Below are 25,283 nucleotides of genomic sequence, written 5' to 3'. Positions count from 1 at the left end.
TTCAACACAGCCCAATGAAGAGGTTTGCAGAGACATCCAAGTAGTTTCTCAACGTGTTACCCACACAAAATACTGTACTAACAACACTGCTCCTATGGGCTTTGCTACTTTGTTCAGAGCTAAGTGGGTACCTCTACACAGCACAGTCAACTTGTATGTCCTAATGATATGTTTACATGGAAGGTTTCATCCCTTCTGTAAAACATTATATTTCTTTTTCCTACCATCACAGTCACAAAAACATATAATCTATGGTTACAATTTTCCAGCCTACCTGGTTCCAGTGGAATCCTACAACCAAGAGATTCTCTGTGAAGACCCAAAGGTTGCTTAAGACAGGTTTCCGCTCCACATAGGGAATAATTAAGAAGAAGGTGCAGCTTTAGGCATGATTTTTATTACCACTCCATCAGCTCCATTTCTAGTCTGAGCCTACCCTTATCTTTTAAGGCTAGAGACTTTCTTTGGGGCACAGGTGTGGTTGCATGAAAACCACAAAAAAGCTGCAAAAAAGTCAATGTGAGTTATGAGCTATTATAAGATACTCGGACATTAGTCAGTCACAAAAACTAAGTATCAGTATACAGTAAAAATGGAATATTGATTTGGGGATTTGGTGTCATTTAACAACTCCTACTTAAAAAAAAAAACACCTCACAAATACGTACATCCATCCTTCAGCTGCACAACTGGAAATACTCTGCTCATCTGAGTATTGCCTACCTATCACTTTGTACAGTAATGTTAGACTGAAAAATGCCAAGAACACAAAGTAATAAGGAAAATAACTTCAATGTAGTAGGTAATAATCTCATTAATTTAAGCACTAAAAGAAGAGCTTTCCTTGTATAAAAAGTTTTGTTAGGGGAAAGGATTCTTTGCTTTAGCTAACTGCAACATTGTAAGTGACTGCGGGATGGTTACACTCAGAAACAGGTACAAAATGTTCTTGGAAATACCTTGGGGAGATTCAAAAGACTTCCAGCAGTGTTGAATGCAGTAGTTGGAGATTTTCACCCTTCTCTGAGGCTGTAGTTGGTTAAAATCATTGACTTTGGTTTCCTGAGATCTTCTGAAGACTGGAAACAGGAGAACATGAAAGGTTACTGAAATTTGTCCCAGGTTTGCAAACAATGGTTTTCAGTACTTGAAAATAACTTGCTGCTTTTATGCACAATCTCTTCTGCTTTTATAAACCATGAATAACAGCTCATCTTTTATTTGTTTGCAGTTTGTCACAGAACCAGTCTGTTATGATTGCTTTCTCCTACACAAAAGCTGGTCAGATTTCCAAACTCCCTTCTGTTTGTTTATGGCAAGCTGCAGTAAAAACATTTGCTTACTCCAATTCAGTGCAAGAATCTGGTAAATAAAAACACTAATTTAACACCTTTTACCCCCTAGTATAATGAAAGAAAACTAAGCACTTACAGTCAACATGTCTTTCTCTAGTCTGCACATATTCATTACAGGGCAAAGCAACTGGTTGCTAGTCTTTCAAGATAGAGGGGGTACAAGTTCAGCAGCAACACTGGCTTCTGTACTTCCTTCTCTTGCCTGACCTGGCTTAAGAGTCTATAGAGACTTCTGTGGGGTTGCTTCTTAATTTTTAGGGGGGTTTATTTGGTGTTTTTTTTTTTCTTAAAAAAGCTTTAAGAGGCATGCTGATAATCCAGTCCACAGTACACCTCCACAAACAGTGATGCCAGCAAAACACAAGAGCAATAAGCTGCAGCAGGAGGGCAGAGGGATCATGAGTACCTCAAACCAGTATTGCTACAGAACATCTTGTATCAAACCATGATGGAATGGCAAGGAGAGACTGATCCACAACTTCTACTCAGTTGTCATCCACCTGTCCAGACAAGGTGCATACGGGATTGTAAATCCATTAGATTGAATGTTCTGATAAAGTCTGTTTCTTCTGACAGTTTCTGAATGTGTGTATCATACAGATAAACAGATGGAAAACAATCTTAACTGCGAACAGATAGAGGGGCTTTTTTTTTTTTTAATTTACAGCTCAAGATTTCCTTCAACCTTTCCCCACCCTCCTTAGCCTCAGATGCAACTTTTCCTGATTTGGAGAAAAGCCGCTGTTTCAAGGAAAAGCGCCTAAAAAGAAGATCTTAAATATTTTTTAATCTTTGATCTTTAATTAGGATCAGAAATAGAGTTAGAAAAGAAACAGACAAGTGTTTAGACTTCTGTGCCCTCTTCAGGTCTAAGCAAAAGAAACACTTCTGTTCAGAAGCCTTGTCCTTTTTTCCTCCCTCCCACAGACCATATCAGCTGGCTCAGAAAAAAACAAAACAAAAAACCCCAAACAAACAAACAACAAAACCCCACCCTTCACCTCTCTCATATCTTTAGATCACCATAGCTATACTACCACTTTTTTTTTTTCTCCTCCTTTTAAGTGTTCAGGACTTTGCTATGGGCTACTTGGTAATCACATAGTAATCTCTCTCACTGCTTGGGCCAAAGAATAAATAAGTCAGAAACTAAAGATGCAGCCTACAAAAATTCATTCCTTGGGTTTCCAACAACAATTTTCAATATTCACAGTACACAGACCAGTGACAGGACAAAATGTAGAAACATAATGTTTAATTCACTGAAGCAATCTATGCCATTGAAGACACTTCCACTCCCCTTCCCCTGTATGCCCCGGGCTCTGCCACAAATTATTGCCCCAGAGTACAGCCAACACTTGCGTTGCCACCATCCCATTGGCATTACGGTACAAACCCATACTGACATCCCATGACAGTGCCTACCACCAGCCAAAATGCAGGCACATGCTCTACTTCACCAGCTCTGCTACATGAGCAGAGGGAGGTGGAAAGCTGGAGGTATTTATGTCTTAAACTGCCACAAATTACAACTGACAAGGCTCAGTTATTAGAGCCTTAATTCTCTTCACTTATCCAGCAACACCACTAAAAATCAATGCAAGTCCATAGTGCAAGAGTTACTTCTAATTAGAAAAGACAGTAAATTCAAATGGCCTGTCTAGCAGCTTTCCTCCCTTCAGTTTAGAGTTGCACTATGCCAGATTTGGAATCCTGTGGAAATGTGAACAGCCACAAGAAGTATAAACTACACTAGTCTTGTGTATGACTTGTTCTCATCTTCAGTAAGTCTCTTCTGCCATTTGCATCCAAAGATCTAAAGCATGGAATCTGACTCCATAAAGCGTCTAACGTGATGGATCTGATTAAAAGGTCTTAAAGAAATTGAATAATCCTAATAAAATTAAAAAAAAAAAAAAAAATCAAATGGCATGCGTCAAACTGAGTATATAACTTGAAGGTCCAGTCACATTGGTACAAGAGAAATTCATGTATTAGGCGGCCAGCCCTGGCTACAGAAACATTTTGGAGTTTGACTTGCTCTCTGTAAAGCTGAATTCCTACTTCTGTTCCACCTCCATTCATAGTTATCCTCCCTAAGTAAGCAAGCAAAGCACATCCAGTCCTCTTACTTACATTTCAGCAACTCCTGTGTTTTTGCACTTCTGTGATTCTGTTTGGAGGATGGAGCACATACATGAAAAGTAAATGCACGAGATCTCATAGCTGTATTGCATCATTCAGTTTCCTATGCACTTTCCCAACAAGCACATACAGCAGCTGCATTTGTATGCAAAAGTTACCACAGACCACAAGACATGTGGAGTGTATTTTAATGTAACCTCACCGAGGATGAGAAACTCAGCGCAGCAGGGGTATGGCACACTCTCCAGTGCACTCTGCAGTCCTGATGCACTGAGACCCTGCCAGAAAGGAGTTCTGTTCCCTTCCTGTTTGTTTGCCTGAGTTTTCTACTAAAGGAGAAAAAGAAAAAGAAAAAAAAAAGCAAGCAAGTTCAGCTAAGGAATATACCAAACCCACAAAACAGGTACTGTTATTCCCACTAAAGAAGTTTCACGCTTCAGTTCAGCCTTTAGCTCTTGAGATCTCTATTTTGATCTCCACGGTTCGCTGAAGTTGAAGTCCCAGTTCTGTTCTGAAAACATCACCTCAGTTCTTTTTCTGTTTTATGCAACTAAAATAAAGGTCACTGACTGAAAGGGGGCTTTCAAAACTAAGCATAACACAGAAAAGAGAAAAAACACAAAAGATGTATCCCCTCAAAGGGAGAACCTTTTGATGGTCTGTTATTGCTTTAAAGACATAATTTTAAAATCTGCATTAGATCGGGAAAAAACATTATTCAAAGCCACTCTCTTCTTATAAATGTAGCTGTTGGAAAAAATGTTAATACCAATTTTAGAGAATTTCAAAAATAAACCTGGAAAGAATACATTCCACATATCCTGATGACATTTCTTCAACCACAGGTTTTTATCTGTTCTGTCTTGATAAGCCAAGTAGAGTCCCAGTTTAGCTTATAAAGGGCAGTAGCCCTTTTACCTTATTTAACCTGAAGTGAAACCTGATGGAAAATGTTTCAGACACAATGAGGCCATAAGCTTGCTCATGTCCACTTTAAAGTTTATTATTAATCTAAGTAATGTTGTTTTCACTTAACCAATCATTTAAAAAAAAAAAACCAAACAACCACCACTAAAAAAACCATACAGGACAGAAACCAAGTCTTATCAACACTGCAGAAATGGACCTCACCCTTAGATATGATACCTTCATAACAAAAGCCCCCCGTTTTCCAAACTAGTGATCCTGAGAATTTTTTTTTCAAGCTTATTCTTACCAAAGAGTAGAATGAAAGGCTATTCTGGAGGCACAAGGGGTTAGAAAAATTGAAGATATTAAAGTTTAGACTACCAGGGGAAAAATACACATACACATTTTTAAGATACACCCTAAGTAATCACAGCATTCAGGAAAAACACAACAGTAAATTAGGCTGCAACATCACATCTTCTATACTGTCAAAAACCACCACTATACATATCATTCCTGTCAGGAAAAATAAAGACAGATGGTTGCAGAAAAAGACACTCTTCAGAACAACCATAACCTTTAAGTACTGATGAATCAAAATATTTACAATACTTATCCCCCTAATAAAGCTCATTCTCTACAATTAAAGTTCTTGTAAATTGCTGCAGCATATTGCTACAGAAATTTTGGCAGAACACATTCTCAATTTACATAATTGTTCAGAGTAGTCACCTAACAGAGAAAAATCATACATTCTCAAGTATTGATGTTCTGAAGCCTCTGTTTTATTTTACTCATAACTGTTTACATATTTTGTTGCTTTCTCATCACAGAGAAATCTCCAACTACTGATATCAAAGTCAGTAACTTCAAACTGGCACTAGTGTGAATGGAATTTGCACGGCATTCACTACTGGAATGTCATTTTCTGAAATGACACCTTTCGTTTCTCAAGCCAACAGAGAGACATATTTTGAAGAGTTAGCAATGTACGTAGGTGTATAAAGACCCATCAGTACTACCCCAGTTCCCACAGGGTATCTGCCCTTTGAGTAACTTAGCTGTCCACTGATAGCATGGAGCACAAAAGGTATTCTAATTCAGCTACCTCGTGCGTGCAAAACTTCTTCCCACAAAAGGAAGCCAAACGTTGCTGGTCCACAGAAAGTCTGGTAAGGGACTTCAGCGTCAAATCTTAGCTATGTCCAAGTTTTTCCATAGTTAAAAGTGCAACTAAAATACAAATCTGATAAAATCTTGACAAAACATTTTTCCAATCCCACTCTTGGCCAGGTTACTCAGCAGTCAATAGCACAAAGTTCCTCCATGCATGCTGGAAATTATGAAGACTGTGGCCTAGGACACAGACTGGCACCTGCCCAGAACATGCTGTAGCTCCTATCTGGCCTACATTCAGTATTTCCCCTTCTATAAAGGTCAGGCAGATTCAGATTCAGGGCAGCTGGTCCACATGGGAACACCCAGAACCAGGAGTTTCAAAGCTCTCCTGGTCTCCCAGTTTAAACTGGCAAACTCCAACGTCATTGCTTCATTTTCTTCTCTTCAAACTACCTCCCAGAGTTGCCTCTGGTCCCTGAAATTTCTTCACAGACTCAGCAGGAATGCCCCTCAAAAAACTCTCTCCTGAGCATGTTTCTTCTCAAATTGAAGGTTGTAACTGTTTAAAGCCCAAAATGCAATCAGAGGTAAATCCCACCTGTGAGCCAACGTTTAAAAAAATAAATTTAGAAATTGTTTAAATCACTGTGAAAAGTATCTGCTCTTTACTCATTTTCAGTAATCAGAATTTGATAGTAAAATTTCAAAAATCCCTCTGAAATCAAGTTAGTAAAAGTCTGTAAAATAAAAGAATCCCATCTACAAGCACATACTCTTGCAAATGAGTAAGCATATAGAATGACAGAAGCCACATCAGACCTCGTTTTCTCTCGTAAGTGGTCAAAAGACCATCTAAGTCAGAACACAAAGAAGTGAAGATTTAGAAATCGCTATGTCAAGGATCCTATGTCTTTCACTGCTAAGCATAACTGTCAGATAATTCAAGAAACTGGGGGGATATGCCACCACAACCAGTTAGTAACTTTTGTGGTGAATAAATAAATAATTAAAAGCCAGGTTTCTAAAAATTGAATAATTTGTTAGGAAAACCACTGTAATTTTCAGCCTTTCAGCACTGTTCCTCTACTTATCTCCAAAGAAGTGAGATACAAAAATTCGAACACGAGATTCCCCTCCCCCCCCGCATCAGTTCTGGAGTAATTGAAGTCCCCAGAGCACAGAACACACTGGCAAGTGCCATATGAGAGTCCTAGATGGATGAGAGACATGAAGGATCATTTCTTTATGCGAAAAAGAATTAAAATGAGACAACTATGCGGTTACTGTAGGTGAGCATAATTACAGTGGATGACATTTATGTTTGGCTAGTTTCTCCTGATAATACTGTCAACTGTTCTTGCCCGAGTGTTTAAATTAATTTCATTTTTCACTTAATCCAATTTCCATTTCTAGTCCAATTTATAATCATCACCTCCCCATACTAGCGTGGCATTAAATTACTGTCATTCTTGGCCATTAAATCAATCGTATTCCAGTCAGAAGAGCTGATCAAAAACACCACAGCAGTTCCATGAATTTCACATTGAATACATTCTTTTTTGCTGCGTTGTAGAAGCTGATCATCAGCGTCAGAAGCTACGTTATATCAATTTCTGATTTTTCAGGCAGAAGCAACACATTCTGAATCAAAAATGGAGATAAAAAACATCTTTTTTTAAATCAACACTTCATTTTCTCTGGTCAAATCCCGCTCACTTTACTTTGCAAGTACCCACTGAAGAACAGGCCCACACAAGCCTAAATTTCCATCTGTTACTTATGTTTCAACCATACTTCTCCTTACTATAAAATGCAAATGTATTGCTCCCCGTAATACAAAAAGAATGATCAGAGAGGAAAAAACCAAAACAAAAACACCTTATCTGATGTTACTCGAATTTCTTTGTGTGTTCAAATTCAAACCCTGAGCCAAATTCTCTTATACATTTAGCAGTATGCACACTTTTTAACAGGAGTTGCCATCTCAAACACAGCTGTTCATGTCCTTTTTACGAGAAGATAGACTTAAATAAGATTACAGTTCAACTAGAAGATCCCAGGGAATCCTGAGTTTGTTGTCTGAAGCAAGGTTCTACACTTTCTGTTCAGGGCCAATTTGAGGTTCAGTCACTTCCAAGCTTGCTTTCAAAAAAATATCTCCAGAAATTTAATTTCTGCATAGTCATCTTTACTTTTAGAATATCACATGGTTTTCTAACAGTAAAGACAATGCTTAATTTCATATTCTGTGTGGTTCACATAACATGCTGATCTATAAAGTGTTAAATAAACAACACTTCAATCTCCCTATTAAAATTCCCTTCCCTAAAAGCACTTGCTCTCGCTTGAAGTTGAATTCAAGATATACCTGCAAATCTAACTGGATCGTTTTTGAAGGAACCCTGATGCGACTTCTTCCCCCCTTTAAATATTAGAAATACTATTTTCCCCACATCTGCCAACTCAATAGCTCCCCAAATGCACATTTTCTCCATGCATGCTTATACAGGAAGAAACAGGGACTTTTGTTGTTCGTATGCACAATAAATCACAATGATATTTTTTATCAACACTGTAAGCACCTAAAAAAAATCTTATGCTTAAGAGGCGTTAATTGGTATGACTGCATTATTTTTAGTGTCCTACTAAAGCAAGAGCTTATTACTCCCTAACAGTTTCTCAGAGTACCCATACCTAGCTTAGTACTTCAAACATAATAACTGAAAAGTGCTTTACAGATACTGTCAAGTTATTCACAATCTGAAAAGCAGACAGAAGATGAAAGAGTTTTTCTGGAATACTTTAAAAGTTAAATAAAAATTTCTCTCTAATCATTTGTAAACTTGAACAGAACAAAGAGATCTGACTGAGTAGCTATATATTGGTAGATTTTTAAGCACCTATGGTAACTATATTATTTGTTCAGCGCATCACTGGATTACTGTAGACTCTAGTTAAATAGTAAACTCGGGTTTCAGATAAAAACTCTAAACAATTGTTGAACACCCCTCAGAGGCCTTACCTCTGCCAACTGCTTCATGCAGGCAGATCCCAGAATCAACAGGAATCGGCAAGGCTACAGTAATTCTTTACCCTATGCACTACAGTTAACAGGACTGGGGCCTCTGGGTCTACTCCTGATCTTTTCATGACTGAATGAATGCTGCCATCAACATTTACGCAAGTAAGGCTAACACCCAACTTGCTTCCGAAACATTTGTAAGATATCCTCCTACCCCTACAAAACCAGACAAATTCATAACAAACTTGAAAAAATGTATTCCCGCTATTTGCTAAGATCAATGTCTGCGGTTTATCTCACCACGCTAAGTTTTAAACTGTAGCTCCATTTCTTTCACATTTTATTATAGTGTACGGTGCCAAGTGCACTGCTTCCCAGTGTTTGCATGCGACAGTTATGTATATCAACTGTCAGTTGGATCCTGCCAGAGACCATACAGACAAGCCAGCTTCGCTCCGCAGGCTGAATTCACGCTCCATCGATGCCCTGGGAGACTCACAGCAACAAGTCATCTGCAACCTGCAGCATCGCAGGAACCCATGATTTTTTGGTAGAATTGCTCCAAATTGAGCAAATAGGAAACGTAGTGCTGAGAACCAAATCTTTCCTCACTCTGAGCTAGGTATTTAACCACTGGAGCAGTACCTTTTAAATTCCTAGGGCTGCAGATTTAATCTTCCAGTAATCAAGGTGCTTAGCTCCTTTCCAGCTGGGAGCTCTCACGTATTTAAACACTGGAGAGGAGCAAAAGCTTGTTTTTGTCACTCAAACGAGTAGCTTCAAGTCTGGATACACGAAGAGAACTGCTCCTACTAAGTAAGGAGATGCATTTCAACGCCCGTTTCGAGGCAGCAGAGCCATGTTTTAAGAAACCGCCACACACCGAGCACCTGGAGCTCGTCCCCGCACAACCCCGGAGGGAGCGGGACCCGCCGCGCCCCAGAGCCACCCCCCGCCTCCGGTTCGTCTCTCCCCGCCGCCTCCTACGCCGGAGTCAATACTGAGCCAAGGGCCGGCGGGACCGCCGAGGCGGGCGCCGGCCGTTACCCAGGGACGCCCCAACGGTCGGAGCTGCCGTTTGAACCGTCTCCCTGGCAACGAGGACACTCGCACCCCCCCTTAACCACCCCAGGCAGCGGTACTGAGAGGCCGGGGCGGCGGGGCGAGGCGGGGGGCGGCCGGCCGCCGCCGGCCGCCCCCCGCCTCGCCCCGCCGCCCCGGTCCCGGTTAGGTAACGGCGGCGGTGAAGTATCGCCTCACGCCCGGCCACTCGCTTACCTCGCGGCAGGTGCCGGGACCGCGCACGGCGGTGGCGCCGCCCTTCCGCCCCGCTCCGACGGCAGCGGGGGACGAGCCGCGGGGAAGAAGCTCCCGCGCCGCTGACCCGCCGGGCCGGCTGTGCGGCTCCGGTGCCTGAGCAGGAGGAGCTTCCCCGGCCCGCCCAGTGCGCAGCGGCGGCCCGGCGCGGCAGGGCCGCACCTGCCGGAGGAGGGGCCGGGCTTGGGCCGGCTTGGGCCGCGGGATCCTGTCGCCGGTTCTCGGTCGCTCCCGAGGCGTTGCAGGGGCGCCAGCCTCCGCCGTGCCCCCGGGAGGCGGCGGCCGCCCGCCGGGGCTGCGGCCGTGCGTGAGGGCTGGAGGGAGAAGGCCTGGCCAAGCCCTTGAAGTAGCGATAAGTTTGCGGGCAGAGCACCTGAGAAGCGGTATCACCACAGGGACAGCGGAGTCAGGAGGGTTGTCAGCCGGGGCGAGTTGGGAAGGAGGATTTTAGGACAAGAAATACGGCTGGAAAGGGGGAGATCTCCAGAAGGGCAGGCCCACTGCAGGGTCAGGGCCTGAGCACTACATCTAGGATATTAAAGCATCAGTGCTTTATTATCCTATTAAGGATTTTGATGTGGCTTTTTAAAGACCTTATTGCAAGAGTGACAGGGGACACCTCTCTGAGATAAAACTGCTGCATACAGGCATGCTGCTGTCGTGTCTTTTTCCAGATGTCGTCTTTGCAGGGACACAGTACCTGGCTTTTCAGTGAGGCTCAGTAACAGCGCTTTTCTTTCAACCTCACCTCATGAAACTGTGAGGTGGTGGGAGCTTTTCTTCCCCCACCCTTTAACTGATCCCATGATTGTGAAGAATGTTCAGGAGAATTAAAAAAGAAATCTAACGATTGGTGAGCCACTCATATAATTTAGCAAGACTGGGTAGTGCTTTAATATATAGGAGGAAATACGATTTTGAGAATTATTTGGAGCAGCACTAGTTTTGAGCACAGTCCATATCTTACTACTGAATTTTTTTACAAGTCAGTTCCTATTTTCTAATCTGTACAGTTAATACAAAAACAGTAGCTCTGAAAAATCTCTGCCTCCATCTCCGATATACTTCCATATTAAATTTTACCTACGTGTCACATCAGAGTTCAAGCCTTTTTCAGATGACAGTTCCCTAAAACATTGTTCAGAGAATGCGGGCCTTTAGTTAAGCCTACTGACAGATGAGTTGTTCTGCTTTAAGGTGTCCATGAAAGGTATCTAGAAATACCACACTTCCTTGTCTGCAGAGCAGACAGTAGAAAACAGAAAGTCAGTTCAGAGAGTGCACAGCATAAGATGGGGTATATGGTGCCTTCTGCGTAGTAATACAAAGCTTCTCCAAGTCAAGTTTCAAATTGATTGGTGCCGATGCAGTGCATACTAAGCAGAGGCCCATTTCTGTTTCAAAACAGAGGCTTAAACACAGGGCCACTGCTTCGTATCAGGGCCCGTTAACTCGTGCAACACAAAACTGTTGTGGCTACATTACCTTCTATTCCAAGGCTATTTCGATCACTGTTAGCTTAAACATGTCCACACCTTGCTGCACAGCACAGTGTGGACATGACAAGGTAAGTGATGAGCAGAGCCTCCCTATACTCAAGACACTTCTGAGCCACTGTAAGTAGAAACTTAGCAGGAACCAGTGCGCAGTTGCAGGAGGCACAACACCACTGGCTGAGATGAGCAGAATGTGAGCAGCAGACAGTTGGCTGGAGCTCGAGGGGCTGCAAAAGCATTGAGGGACAGTCAGTACTTTGCCTCTTTCCTTGGCAGATTGGCCCTGAGGCCCACCATGGCTTCCTTGAGCTTCTAGGGAAATGGCTATGTGAAGAACGCAAAGGGCAGGAACAACCAGGTGGTGGTGTGGTGCAGGCCTTTTCATGCCTCAGGACGTAAAGCAAGTGCCTACACTTTTGTAGACTGTGATCAAGCAAGAAAAGAAGTTAGGGTCTGCACTAGTGGCGTCACAGACAACTGATACGTACAGGAGTGTTGTCACATTTTGGATGAAGTTATTATGGGTATAACTGTACGGTGATCATTTATGGCCAAACTGGTATTGGAAAGACCTTCACAATTTAAGGGGAGCCTGGATGAAGAACATACTTGGGAACAGGATTTGCTACTAGGTATATAACATTGTATCAAATATTAGAAAAACTCAGATTGATACTGATTTTTTTTTGTAAAAGCCTCTCTTCTGGAAATCTATAATGAAGAACTTTCTGATCTGAATCCTATTCCCAATGTTGGAGAAAGACTGCAGACGTTTGATGATCCCATAAACAAGACAGGTGTAAATTTGAAAGGCTTGCAAGAAATACCTGTATACAACAAAAATGAAGCCTTCCAAATCTTGGAAAGAGGTGCAGCAAAAAGAACTACTGCAGCTACTTACATGAATGCATATTCCAGTTGATCCTACTCCATGTTTTCAGTTACCATCCATATGAAAGAAACCAGAGCAGATGGACAAGAGCTTGTTAGAACTGGGAAGATAAACTTGGTTCATCTTGCAGGAAGTGAAAACACTTCGGTTTCGGTTTGGGGCAGTTGATAAAAGAGCTTGTGAAGCTGGAAATACCAAGTAGTCTGTTCTGACTGGAGAAAGAGTTATTACTGCTCTTGTGGAAGGAGACACAAAGAATCTTAACTTTAAAAAATCCTTCAAGGCTCTCTTGGAGAACAACGAACATCATCAATAATTGCCACAGTTTCTCCCACATCTATAAATCCTGAGGAAACATTGAGTACACTGGGATAAACTCACAGAGCAAGGAACATAATGAAGCCTGAAGTTAACCAGCAGCTGCCAAAAGGAGCTATTATTAAGGAAGATAGTGAAGAGATTGAGCATCTAAAAGGAGACCTTGCTGCTGTACGAGAGTAAAACAGGGTCTGTATTTTCACTGAAAATTCATGAAGCCCTTAAAGGAAAGCTGACAGTGCAGGAAGAACACATTGCAGAGTATATTGGCATAATCAGTGCCATGGCAGAAGAAGTGAAGACAATCGCGAAACCATTCAAAATTAATACAAGTGAACCTTAACAATGAAAACAGATCTGCAAATCAAGGAGAAAGAATGGAAAGAAGCACAGACAGATCTGCAAGAAACCAAGGTTCCTCTGGCTGAGAAAGAACATTTGGTTTCAGTTTTGGCAAACACCAAAGAAAAACTTAATGGCATGGCTAGACATTTGGTTAGTACTGTTAATACAAAAGATGTATCTATGTGAAACTAGATCATAAGAAGGGTGTTGATCAACAAAATGCTATCGTCCAAATGCATTTGCAGGAGAAATGAATGTTCTGTTCAACAAAATACAAGATTCAGTTAGTGAGAACAGTCTGAAGCAGCAACAGATGTTGACATCTTATGCATATTTTATAGGTGGCCTCCTATCTACCAGTTGTTCAGCAGCTAATGTATTTGCATTAGTTGTATCAGTGTCTTTTGCTTCTGTTAAAAAATTGCTGTCCACTGAACTTTCTTATATGTCTGAAAAAATATTACAAAATAAGACTGTTATTTGCTAGCAAAGCTGAGCTGTTGAGGTTGGCTGAGGAGCACATATATGGATTAGGAAGAGCATTAAATATCTTGACACCAATGGTGGAAATTGTCCTGGAACTAAACTGTCAGTTTCAGAATAACACGAGGAAATTTTCTGCTGTGGCTGATGAGATGGAGGGCCATAAAAAGAAATTAATATCTTCTTAGGAGATCTCTGTCTCACTCTGAAAAAATTACAGGAAGAAACAGACTGGTTTTTTTCAGCTGCAAAATACTGTGAGAATTCAAGAGAAGCGGAAATGGCAAGGCTTGTATATACAAGGAACGCAAATGAATTAGTGTCCTCACTGCAAAGCCAGCTGGACCTGTTGGCACAGGAGATACAGAAGAACTTAGCTGGTATACTGTCAAAAAATGGAAGTTTGAAGACCACCGTCACTGCTGGGCAAGAAAATGTTTACCTGGAAACTATGGACCTAGTCAGCAGTAAAACTTCTGCTTCAAAACAAATTTATTGCATCTCTGGATAATTTCTTTCAAGAGCTCAAGGACATAAATGGTGAAAACAAGAAGATGCTGGTGGAATCCATTGTCTGTTCTCAGCAGCGTCTTAGCAATCTCACAAATGTGTCTGAGAATACTGGTAAAGGGAGTGAATTTAAAACTGCCCAGATAGTCAGCTTTATGGATCAGTAGCAGTCCTCCTTCAGCAATGAGAAACAACTGCTCAGTGTTTACAATAGAAAACAGAAGGTTTGTGATTGAGATCAGTATTTTTAATTGGATATTTTGTTCTGCATTAAGTTGCAGTAGATGTGGTCTGGAACTACCACATTGTACGAATAGATCCTACAATAGATTTTATTATATGCATATCAAGAATACAAATAGTCTTTTGTGTTCAAAGATCCTTGACATATTGCTGGCACTAAAACAAACTAATTGACCATTTTAAAAGCATTGGAAGTCACCCATTAGAGCTACAAACCGACGGCCTATACTGACCTTAAAAAAAGAAAGAGGATGTCATGTTGCTGCCAGCCACGTTCAGGGTCTCCACATCCAGGCTCTCATTTAGAGGCCTGACTGAGTGACTGCTAAAAAAAGATTCTTCTCATCGATTTCCAGTATGTGCTCACTAAAAGCCAATCAATAAGTAAGAACTTATTCAAAGAATGGAATTGTCCTATGGCTATTGGAAGCTGGGAGCTAGTCAGCAAGCAATTCTGTGTAATGGGGAAATGCAATGGATTTATGTATTATATACAACTTCTCTCAAGAGCAATAGTGAATTGTGGCTTGCAGCATTTACAAAGTGTGTGACTGTTAAAGAGACAGAAGAATTATCCTTAAATATAGACTTGTCAGGCTTTTTTATTCTAGATATATATAAAAGCTTATATTGCTACAAACATACTCCCTTAGATAATTTTTAGAAGTCTGACTTTAGAGATTGGCATCAGTATAATTTCTTTATCACTGCAACATACGGCAGTCTTCCCCCGCTGCCAAAACATGGCCATGTTTCAGCCTCAGGGTACAGCTGGGTTGAACTTAAAACTGAGACTATTTTCAAACATAGATACAGAATTTTATTTTACTCCTTCTGACACCATAAAGGAAAAGTAAATTCAAAATTCCTGTCACTGGAACCTCTATGAACACTACAGTGCCTAGTGGTTCCAGCCATGCTAGGAAGTATTTTTTCCTTCTCGTTTTTGGGTAACATCTAAAATGATAACCAGTCACTACTATCTCAGGAACATGTATCACTCAGCTATCCACACTGAAAACTTCTTCAGTTCAGATCCCAGCATGGATTTGCAAGATTCTGAATCTTATGGTGATTTATGGTGAGTTTCCCACATAACCACAAGTTACAGCAATCTCTGTTCATGTGCAATCAATGATTCTGTAAACCTTCTGTTCTCAGAGGCTCTTTACAACTCATCCGTACTTAACCCATCATTTCCTCTTACAGTGCTCTTCCTGATTTGTAAAGCTGAATGTAAACCTGCTGTACTGGTGCACGTTATCTCAACGTTCTGAAAATTAGCCAGATAAACACAGCCAAATCGTAGTTGCATTTGAAAGTATACCAAGCACCACTATTTTTATTAAGACCATAAAAATATCAAACACTACACTAAGTTCTGAGCAGTTTGCTCGGCTGAGCATTTTCCAGATCATATGGCAGTACCACAAGCATCTAAAGCAAACAAACAGAAAAAAGGTCCAATATTAAAAAAAGGAAAAAAAAGTCATACCTGCAATCCCATTCTCTAACCTTGCAACTGGAGCTAGAAGAAAACCCATAAATGCCTCGGGTTTTCTGCTTATTGGTGGAGCTGACAAACACCAACTGCATGACATCACCTGCTTAAAAAAAACCCAGTGGGCAAAAGAAAATTAAAACAGGTAAGGGAGTAACTATTCCCTTCTCAGTAGTAGATATATAAATAGTAGTGTTAGCTATAACATTGGAGTTGTCTAGGTTACTGCTTTGACCTGGTTCTTTCATTTGGAACAGGTTTAGTCAGATGAGGTGACATTCCCTACAGGAGGAAGGAAGCTTCCTGATGGGTAGCAGGGTGCATAAGGTCCTGTTTTGAACCTTGCAATGCTTCCTCTGCTATGCACGTTGTTGTGAATACAGCTCTGGATGCAGCACTTAACGTTACAGAAAGGGAAAAAGGAAGTGGAGGTTAGACAAGAAACTAACAAAACAGTTCTCTAAGCAACCCGTATAGTACTGTTGGCAGGTAAATTGCCGGCCACTGAAAGTTAACTATTTTTTTATTCCTCCATCTCCCTTTTCTAGATCCCCCCTACTCCCAAAGAACAGTTGAGCATGGCTCAGCCTGAGGCTGCTTTAAACAAAGTCATTCTCCGCTTCTGAACTGTTGAAATCAAAATCGTCTGGCACGTTAGATGTGACAATCCACAGCTTTTATTTCTGTGAAGTAGGAGGTGTATGTCTAACATCAAGCAAGCATATTTTACTGCCAGTACTCTGAAAATGTAGTTGCTCCATTTAGCATGTGGCTGCTGCAAGAGGGGCTGGAGGCTCCGATGTACGAGAAGTTCCATGACCAGAGGAAAGGGATCACAGAATGTCTGGGAAAGGAAGAGCAGGGGTAGAGCCTTGGGGAAAATGGTCAGGAAGAGGGAGAGAGACCATGCACTCCTGCAGTGCTTTTTCCACTATGATAGGTGAGCTTGTGTATATAATGCTTTACTGAGCCCGGTGCAAGCCTTGGCACTGCCACTCTGCTAATGGAAGCGTAGGCCCCAGTGTAGGGCACTTTGCATGCCTTTGTTTTCAAAACCAGTGTACCTCGGGAAACACAGCCTCTTCAGATTACTCTTCCTTCAGCTTTTTCTTACATTCAGGGCCTTTCTACAATGGAAAGTAGCATGGAGATAGTGAAGGTCTGAAGGAATGACTGAATGTTTGCTGCACTTTTAATTCTGGGACAATCAGACAACCAATCCTCTCCCTGTTAAGAATAAGAGGGAGGATGCAGGTGTTAGAAACTGAGGAAGAAGAGAGCTCATATAAGTAACTCCTTGAGCTTAGTCTGTCTGCAGAACCAAAGGACTTTCTATTAGAGGGTCCTCATCCCTTCCACGATTAAAGCTGGCAGAGCTGACCTCACTGTGCTGCCTTAAAAAGCCTGAATGATGAGTAACATGAAGTTTTGTTTGAGCCACTTGCTGCTGGCTCCCTCTCACGAGGAAAGAAGCAGCAGCTACACAAAGGACCTTACTGCAAGCAAGCTCTGGAGCCTGAAATGGCATCCAAATGACCTGAAGCTGAGTATCTAATTCAGCAGAAAATTTGCCACAGTCCAGAATGCTCATTAAGAACAAAATAACTATGTACACCAGCAATTCCTTCCTCATAGAGTTTAAAAAAATGATTTTTAATTCTATAATCATAAAGCCCTGTAAGTCAGAACAACATCTAAAGACTAGCAGAATAAGAAGAGCTAGCAGGTACACATTAGAAACACAGCATGTGATAGAAATGTGAGCATGTGTAGCACATTGTCCTTAAGTCTTCCTCAACCTGGGACTATTCATTTTCCAGGCACCACCTTGAGAACAGTTGTTTCCATAACTGGTCATGGAGTTCCAGTCTTTCGCCATGCAAAAGCACTTGCAGACATCAGTTATTGTAGGCTGCTGCACCCTACACTTACAGTTTTGGGTTTACTAAGGTTTAAGTTGTTTCTCCAAATGCTACCAGCCTTTCAGCCTTCTCAGTGTGTGTTCTAACAGTTCTCTAACAGTTCTCTGTGGTTTTTAGAGCATTATTGAAGGTCCTGTATGGCTTCATGTTGTCACGGCATGAATTCATAAACCGTGGCAGGAAGAGCTAGGTAGATTCCCAAAATAATGATGTTCTGCAGATACCAGTGATACAAGGTCTCAGCTTACTCAAGCATCTCAGTGTCTGACCTGAGACCCCTGCACCTTGCCAGCTTTTCCCACATTTGTGTACTAGAAACAGAAGATATTCTAGTTAACACAGTCACTGAAAGATGAGTATGAGTCTACTCACAGTGGCACTTGTGCAGTTTGGAAACCTTAGTCTCTGAAAGCCTACTATTTTTGTGTGCATGACTGGTGCTGTTAAATCAGTGGGGGAAGAGCTTTCGTAATCATACTGGTGGCAGAAGCATGGCTGCACTAGATCAGACCAAAGATTCACCTAACACAGCGTGACTGAACCCTCACAGGTTGACTTACCAATGCTTAACTCTTTAGTTAAGGAACAGTAGAAACCCGGAGTAGCTAGTTTCCTAACAGAAATCTGTTCCTCTAATAGGATATAATCTTTAATCAGGCAACTGGTGATAGAGGGTGAGTGCAAGTTTCACATGTATGTGAATTAGCTTATTTTGCATGTCGTGGAAATGCCAGTGGGAATAAGGAGCATGCTGGTTGTAATATATATTCTTTTGTCCAAGTTTGCCAGTACACGTTTTGTCTATTTCCATTCTCGTCATTACCTAGCCATGGAATTATCTGAATACTGCAAAAGCCACTCTGGCTTATCTCTGCATAGTTGCCCCACGAATGAGAAATTCAGGCACAGTTCTCCGAAGGGTCCATGCTTGCTTCCTCAACAATTTGTTGGACTGGTTAGGCTGCACGCATGGTGGTCTGTAATACCTTCTGCCATTTGGATCATGATGAAAGACAAGAAACAGTGCTCCATACACCAAGTACTAGTCGGACTGCTTACTCCATATGACACAAGACTTACCTTATCTTGAGATAAGATTTAGGTATACTAAATGTTACTCCATCCAGTATGTGTGGGAATAGATATGTATGTATGTATTTGGAGCTGAACTTCTGTAATTCAAGGATTTTTAACAGATACACTAGTCTAGAACACAATATACCTCTTTACATCACTACAAAAAAATCAAAGACATGCTATAACAAAAAAAAAATCACAACAACAAACCAAACCTTGAATGGAGTGTTTGATGGATTCACAGATCGACAGTTGACATTTATCTGGAGTTCAGATTAAGTCTGTTGAGCTCATTTTGGACAAAGACACCTGTACACATGGCACTTAAACCTGAAAATTAGAGCACTCCTAATTAATTCTCTTTAAGTCAACAAATAGTGACATATGGAAAAGTAGTATCTTGTATTGGCTAGTCTAACATAGCCAAGAAGAGTGTACAAGCTTCTGGAGACACAGTCCTTCCACTGCTCATCTAGGTTGCATAAAATCAGCATAGAGTTTTCCAATAGAAAACACTGACTGCAAGAGCTTATAGGAAATACTTCCCTTTTCCGGAGCTAGCACACTTCCTTTACTTAAGATCCCCAGTTCAGGACCTTCTCCTCAGGAGAAGGAATAAATAACTTTTTTAGGATTCAGGCTCTAGATATGCCCTCTAAGACCATATCTGAAAGACCTAAACAGGGGTTATTTTAGAGGGATCAGAGGATACGGAAATCCCAGTAAGTTGGCACATAAAAGATGAATGACAACAGCATGATGAAGAACAGTCACCTAGATACAAGGAATCCAGCATTTCTGATGCATGCTGCACACCAGAGGAAGGCAGTCTTTGTCCCCAAAGCTAGGATATAAGAGATTGTTCAGTCTGTTTAATGTAGACACTTCATATAGTCAGTAAGAGGAAGATCCTTAGCACATCAGTTAGAAGTCTTCCTCTCTTCATTGACAAAATAGGAGACATAACATGCCTACCTTAGATACCAAAGTCTTGAAACCCCTCAGCCACTTTCTGGATTATGATTGTACCTGAGGATCGTATATGTGCTGCTTACTCACTCTCTTAAATGAGGGGTATCTGAAAAAATAGAATGAAATATTAAGCAGCAGTTGAGGGGTGGCTTTCAGGGTCACCATTCTGGATGTACCTGCATTCCCCCTAAGTCCCATTTAGGCTCTGAAATCCTTTGTTATAGATGGTTCTTGGTCTTTCACAGCTGTGCCTGTATTTGTCACCATGTAAAATGTGTATAAAAGTACCCTCATACCTCTAGGGTTCTGTAAAATTGAACACACAGAAATTGCAAGGACTGTACTAACAGAGTAAGTGTCTAGGAAGGCAGTATGGCTTTTGAGTAACCCTAAGTGGAAAATATAGCTTGTACTCTTGTGATTCTGCTTTTTAAGGTTCATGCCTTTATGTTCTTAAACAAAGAATTGAAAATATGACCTGACTAGGGTGCAGACAAGTCTGAGTCCCGATTTAAATTTAAAATCTTTTGCTGACATAGATATCTTGGTTGGGATTGCAAAAAAACCCAATTATAATAATGTAGCGTAGCTGTTGTTACAAAAAAATGGTACTGAAATTGCAATTATACCTGAGGCAAAAAAAAGCTGCTTTATCGGCACACTTCGTTTTGGTGAGTACTGATAATGGCAAGGATAGTATCACAGCATATAGCTCTGCTGTCGTATCTTCAGCAGTTTTTAGGCTAACCTAGTCAAACTTGTACTGAAACAGAGGAGTGCTTACACAGGTTACTAACACCATCTGAATGTGACTGCAGTAACTATCAGCTGCGGGACAGTATATAACACTATGGACAGAAAGGGGTAATAAAGATTTATACGTATTGATGTGGACTTCGTGTGCTAACTGACCTGAGGGTCAAAGAACGCCCCTTGACCTATTTTATTTGGTAGTATAGATAACCCATTTATAAGCTGCTTTGTGTTTTCAGATAGAAAACTTTGATTAAAAAAAAATAGTGAATGGTTTTCTGCACAGGCAGTGAGTTGAGCTGGCTTACCAGCAGCCAGAGGAGCCCTTCTTGCAAGGGGGTTGAGGGGTGGCAACTAGCAGGAGAAAGATTCTCCTTTAGAGACAATGCACTATTAGATTGCAGCCTTAAATTGCTCCTGTTAAGCACACGAAAAGATACTTGAAAATAATTTCAGGATGATGGATTCCATTCTGGGAACCAGGCACCTTGTGCACATTCTCTGCTCAGATAGATAGCAAGTTGTAACGGCACAAGAGACACTAAAAGGCAGACTGCATCTAACTTTCAAGAGATGTACCTCTGATTTATGAAAAAGTTGAAATCCTATTTAAGGTTAGTAGGAGTGATAAATGACTTCCATTCCAGCTACAGTCAAATACCTTTTTTTTTTTTTAATCTGAAACCATAGAAGCCATTGCTCAAATCATTCACCAGAATGACAAGCCTGGAGTGGAAGTTGAACAATCTGGTCTGAAGCCAGGAGGGTTGGGGGTTGTCTGGGGGGTAGCGCCGTACATCCGAGAGGAAGAGACAAAAAGCAGCAGGGAGGGAGACAGATTATGGAAGTTATTAAATGAAACATTTGGCTTGTGACAGCAGGGGCTATAGATGACAACAGGCCCTCCTGTCCACAGAAGCAACAAAAGCATACGATTGTGTATGTGTATGTGTGTGCGTGTGCGTGAATGTTGTCTGTTGGGGGCCTGAAACTCTGAGCATGGAAACTATCTCCTGTTTCCTGCTGTGTTCAGAAAAGAAAGGGGGTTTATGTATATTGCTTGAAAGGAACAGGACTCAAATGAGCAAGATTCCTTCAGAAAAGTCATCAAAGTCATCACCTGGTTCTCCCAGTGGAAACAACTTGCAAAATCAGAAACACTGGCTAAAATTCTAGCATTAAAACAAATACTGTTGCCATTCAACTCCCAGTATACAGGAGCAATAAAGAAAACGTAAGTACGATCCTCTCTGGCAAACACAACTAATTCATTAATAAAATGCTAAGTTGTAAAAAGTATTAACGTTTAAACCTTTCAGAGTTCAACTACTATTAGGAAACAAGGTACACGCTGTCATAGTTTTTCATATTTTTCATATACTTACACAAATACTTATACATTTGCTTACTATACTTTAGTCTTTTACTCTCCATTTTCAATTTATACACTGCACTACAAAAAAAGGACCTTATTCATTTATGCCTCAGAAAGACAAAGCGCATCTGAAAAAAAAGATTTAATTTTAGCAAAAGGTGTAACTACTGTTTTAAAAATTGCAGTGTTACTTTCCACTCCATTTTCTAACCTGTCTTAGGAAATGATGGAAGAGCCCAAAATACATGTGAACCGACAGAAAAAAAAAGGCAATGGTCAACACAATCCATTCATTAAAAAGAGAAAAATATATCTTGCTTTCTTACTGGTATCTGCAACAGTCTGAACTGTAAAAAGTTCATTTTGTGAGAATATCCATGCAGAGTATGCTGCAGTCTGCTAGTGGAGATCACTGGTACGCCACATTTCAGCACTGGAAAAGAGAGAGAGAACAGATTCTGAGATCTATGTTCTTCTGTCTCCTGTGTGAATAGGCTACAGCTCTGCTTCTCTGCCCCCTGCCCAAAGATGGAGAATGGTACATATACAGGGGCGTAAGAAAAAGAAGAAAACACTGCATCATCGTAGCAATTAACCATTACAAGATCGCCCCCATTTTCCAAACAGATTAAGGTATTAAAGAACAACAAATAACTTCTCATGCTCCCTCTGATATCTGAACAAAGGGTAAAAGAGTGCAGGAGCAGCTTGCAGAAATCTAAAAATCTCAGTTCTTGGTGGGGTGAGAGGTGAATTTCCCCGTGCTGCAAAGATAGATGCCCTGCAGGGATCCTTTCTACAGTCTTATAAGATATTTTACGCCACGGCAAAGCTGGCCCATGTCACAAACTGTCGAAGAGAGTCTGGCAGTACTTCTGGCAAGAGAAGCTTGGCTGCTGTAACTCAGACAGGCCATCAACAGACATTTCCTCTGGAGTAACTCAGCGTATGGAGTTATTTAAAGCCTCCGTCATCCACAGGCTGAGAGTCCTGCTACTTATAGGTACAGCAGAGAACCTCATCTCAAGGGAGCAGTTAGATGCTGAGGCCTGGTCCCACAGAAAAGTGCTCAGAGGGATTTTTGTCAATAACTTACTGGAAACAGGTGAAATTTATCATTTGTTATCACTCATCATTATAGCTTCTGTGGAGAATTAAATTTCTTAACCCATATTAGAAAAACATGAGTCATCCTGACAAACTGTTTACCAACTAAAGAAATCTTGGCCATTTTCAGCATTAATTTTCTAGCTAAAAAGTATGTTAATCCCTATAGAGTTCCTGAACTGATGCTCGAGAACACTGTTTTTGCATTATATTATGTATATAGGAAAGTGTGGTAGCTTCATCTTGATCCCGAAGACATCTTACATAAAGAAAGAACTCTGCCTTCAAGGAGTCTCGGTAAGTCTGCATTATAACGCTGGAGCTTTGAAGCTTAGTCATGTCCTTATTATACAATCTAAAAATGAATTTTTAGTACATAGAGATAGTACTTCTTTAAATATTTTGGGACCTCTTTAATGGTCTATTTTAGTAGCCTCTGGAGCAACCTGACACATATTTAGACACTGTTTCTCTATATATAATTAGTAAATGTGATTGTTCAAAATTCGCCTGTGTCCCACATGCTGCCCCCAGATTTTTGATGCTGTGGAAAGAAGAGACACACAAAAGGGCTCTCTAACTTCAATAATGATTTCCAGTTGAACTCTAATACTAGTAGTCGTGTTGGTATCACTGAAACATTTTCTTGTTTCTCTAATGCATTTTCTACCAGCACAATTTGTATATGTAAGCTCTCGGGGAAATGGTGATACCTACAAATGAAAATGAAAAGGCTCAGAAGACCTGTATTAAGAGTGTAATTCATTTTCTGTATTACTGTACCTGAAGTATACTATTTAGGAATAAAGCAAAATTAACTAAAACAATGCAGCATTATTTGTCTTAACTATATTCTCCTCTGTGAACTAATCCAACCCCAGACATTCTTTACATACATTAATGGGTACTACTGCATTAGGTGTAGACCAAATCCTTTGTAGTGGACATTACTCCTGTTACAACAGGCATTTTTCTGCAATGTGTTGCAATAATCCATACTGGTTTACTCCTAAATCAAATAAAACATCATCTTTTATAGTAAATGAAGCAAGTAGAGAATAAGTCTATTTTCCCCTGATCAGCAATATGAATACGTGTTGTCTGAAACAGTGTCTCTAATAATGGCTTCCACAAGACATTTCAGAGTAAGATGTAGCACAAACAAAACCCATGTAGTAGATAACGGTAGATAGTTATGAAAATCTCCCCTCAGTAATTTCCTTCCTGACCCTCACTGGATCATACCCCAAGCCTGAGAATTTTTGATCCATTTCAAATGCAGATTTTTGTCTAGAGCCTTGGATTCTTTCCTATTATTTTCGTTCCTATTTATCCTGTTCTGTATACATGTTACTGAAGTCAATGGGACATTATATGTTTTATATGTTATAAGGTCAGCCCCTAAACAGTTACTATTTAAAATATGGGAAAAAATGAATGCAATCACAGATTTATGAAAAGTTTGGGTTTGAATCAGCAAGACTTGACTATTGTAACTGTACTGGTGACTGCATATCTTAGAAAAGTTAGATGATGGTTTGCCATTTGTTTCTTGGACTAAATGCTGAATTAATATGATGTATTTCTCAAATCATGCTCTGTAGTTTATCTTTTGGTAATACAATGTTACACGTTCTGCTTTACTTCAAGGCTTTTACTTAAAGGTTGTAGGTTGTAACCCTACGGTCACATTGTCTTTGCTCTGCACTCTGGCAGCTTCCCCTAATAGAAGCCTATTCTACCGTTAGTGTAGATGTGTTTGCATCTTGGAAAGGAGAGGACTTGAAATCCGTAGAAATGGCTTGTGGAAGCAGCCAGGAAAGATGTGTAATCTCAGTACGGTATTCCTCGAAGCTTTGCAAAACATCCTTTGTGTGTGCCAGGTAGATTTTTAGCTACTGTAGATCTAGAAAAATACAGGTATAGGACAGGGACTCAAATGCTACTTACATGGCGTAACACTGATTAAGCCACTGAACTATTAAACTGCACTGTAACTTCTCTAGCTTCTTAAGACTTACCTTACTCATATGTATAAAATGGCTTTAGAAGTGTTCACTGAGGTTATTTTGGCTTTCCTGTTCTGCACAAGATTTGGCTTCCCATATGTAAATAAAACAGACTTCAATTTTTCATGTAAACTGTGCTTGCAAATACACAATTTGCAAATTGTAGAAGGCTGCAATTAAAGTGTAAATGGAATAAATAAAACTGGTTCTGCAACTACTTATTATTTAACATTATTTACAGATATTAGTGATAACACATTCTTCCATTTTTTAGGGATAGATCATGACATTCTTGGAAATAAAGAAAACACCAAGAACTTCCTGGCCTATTGTTTGTAATTTCCACAATCTGAGAGAAGGTCAGTGACAGAGCTGGTAATAGACCCTTCTCTGCCTAGACCATGTTGTTACTA

The 25,283-nt window shown here is 40.6% G+C and overlaps 1 protein-coding gene and 1 pseudogene across 3 annotated transcripts in view; one reads left to right on the top strand and one right to left on the bottom strand.

The window, feature by feature from the left end:
- The window catches only part of KLHL32 (kelch like family member 32), a 127,572-nt gene extending 117,617 nt beyond the window's left edge, over nt 1-9,955 (bottom strand). For all 3 annotated transcript variants that reach the window (XM_076333267.1, XM_076333269.1, XM_076333272.1), the window contains exons 1-2: nt 9,829-9,955; nt 960-1,079 (exon numbers count right to left, since the gene is read on the bottom strand). The gene's annotated coding sequence lies outside the window, so the exon portion shown is untranslated. The remainder of the gene's footprint in view (nt 1-959; nt 1,080-9,828) is intronic.
- A 1,703-nt stretch (nt 9,956-11,658) lies between these two features.
- Nucleotides 11,659-14,147, top strand: LOC143158863 (kinesin-like protein KIF11-A pseudogene; annotated as a pseudogene).
- The last annotated feature ends 11,136 nt before the right edge of the window (nt 14,148-25,283 follow it).

The sequence above is a fragment of the Aptenodytes patagonicus genome, chromosome 3 (assembly GCF_965638725.1).
Source record: "Aptenodytes patagonicus chromosome 3, bAptPat1.pri.cur, whole genome shotgun sequence".
NCBI lineage: Eukaryota > Metazoa > Chordata > Aves > Sphenisciformes > Spheniscidae > Aptenodytes > Aptenodytes patagonicus.
The sequence above is the reverse complement of the archived record's forward strand: the minus strand, read 5'-3'. Positions and strand labels throughout refer to the sequence as shown.